At 56.5% G+C, this 1,560-nt stretch overlaps 1 protein-coding gene across 1 annotated transcript in view; it reads right to left on the bottom strand.

Moving 5' to 3' along the window:
• LOC126505094 (receptor-type tyrosine-protein phosphatase V-like) overlaps positions 1–1,164 on the bottom strand; it is a 19,865-nt gene extending 18,701 nt beyond the window's left edge. Inside the window, exons 1-2 of the mRNA XM_050147827.1 lie at positions 895–1,164; positions 453–542 (exon numbers count right to left, since the gene is read on the bottom strand). The gene's annotated coding sequence lies outside the window, so the exon portion shown is untranslated. The remainder of the gene's footprint in view (positions 1–452; positions 543–894) is intronic.
• Positions 1,165–1,560: the final 396 nt, after the last annotated feature.

The raw sequence follows: 1,560 nt of genomic DNA, 5'->3' as shown, positions 1-1,560 counted from the left end.
GACTCCGGCCCCCCCCCCCCCCCCGGCAGGTAGAGACTCTGAACACCACGGAAGATTCCTCCTAGCTTGCTTCAGCAAGGAGCCCAGGCCTGAGTCAGAAACCAGCTCTGCCTACCCTCAGCCCAGCACCAGGGGCTGCTGCCTGCCCTACCCCCACCGCAGCTCTGTCCAGCCCCAAACCTCAGAGCCGCCCACTGGTCTGGATGGGGTCCTGGAAACTTAGAACTGCAGACTCATCAAAATTTCCAGGCTGTGTAGGAGTGTGTGTGTGTGTGTGTGTGTGTGTGTGTGTGTGTGTGTGTGTCTGTGTGTGTGTCTGTGTGTGTGTCACTTCTGAAAGAGGCAGGGAAGGGGACTAGCAACCAGGGAAACCTGGGGAGATGTCTCAGGCCTCCGTCTGGCTAAGATGTAGAGGAGACATCCTAACCTGGTCCTTGGCCAACCCACCTCACCTGGGAACACTTCACTCTGTTTCTTCTAGCAGAGTCCCTGTGAACGGCCACAGTGGGCAGAGGTGGGGCGGGAGCATCTTAATTCAGAATCTGAGCAGAGGAGACATAACAGAGAGTGCCTGCGGTCAAACGGTTGGGGTCCCAAAGTCCTAACAAAAGAGAGACCTGTGAGGACAGACTTCTTCATAGCTAGTCATGAGCCTTGAGGATTTTTGGCCCTAGAAGGCTCTCTTATCAGCCCCACCGTGTTAGAGCAGCCTTGGGGATGAGAGATAGGCTCAGAAGAGGGTAAAAAAGCAGCTCCCCAACCCCGACCCCCAGTGCCCAGGCCAAGATTCTCTATTCAACAAAAATGTACTCCTCCCAGCAGCCACCCCCACAGACAAAGCCACATCCTCTGCCTAGAAAACCCTTGGGGTCCTCCCTAGATCTTGAAGCCTACCTTCTCAATGTGGAGGGAGTTGGCCAGGAGGCAGAGGAAGGCAGAGGGCTGGTCCTGGCATCCCAACTTCCAAGTATGAACTAGCCTGGTGCCTCCCGGCAGCTGTTGGAGGCTGCTCTTCCGGCTCCTCCTCTGCTCTCTCACAGCCTGAAGCCAGGCCTTGGGCATCCCCCACACTAAAGGAAGATAATTACCAGGCAGACGAGAATGGGGCACCCCCTCTGCCTCCCACGAACTGGGGATGGTCGCCAGGAAAAGGCGACGGTCCAGCTTCTACTGAGAAGGCAGAGAGAACTCAGCGAGGGGCTGGGGGAGTAATGTGTTGTGTGTGGACTAACAGTGTGCATAAGCCTGCCTCCAGGACAACACAGTGGGAGGGACATAGAGAGCCCCGGGGTGGGGGTGGGGGGCTACTGTGGGACAAGTCCATTCCTCTGGTCCTGGACTTGGGAGAAAGGAAAGGAATCACCTTCAGCTTGAAGTCATCCTGCCAAGGCACTGAGCCTGGCAGCAGGCATAGATAGAGCAGGGCTATTTCCTGGCACCCTGGGAAGACTAGCCATGGTTCCCATATGCTGAGCTGGCATGGGCCATTGGTCCTCTCCACCAGTGGTGAGGGGTATGAGAAAGTCCTTACAACTCCAGGCATCAAAAAGACAGCAGGGG

Source organism: Alexandromys fortis, unplaced genomic scaffold, assembly GCF_014885135.2.
Source record: "Alexandromys fortis isolate MF-2015 unplaced genomic scaffold, M_Fortis_MF-2015_v1.1 scaffold_58, whole genome shotgun sequence".
Taxonomy (NCBI): Eukaryota; Metazoa; Chordata; class Mammalia; order Rodentia; family Cricetidae; genus Alexandromys; species Alexandromys fortis.
Note: the sequence above shows the minus strand (reverse complement) of the source record. Positions and strands in the feature narration are given on the sequence as shown.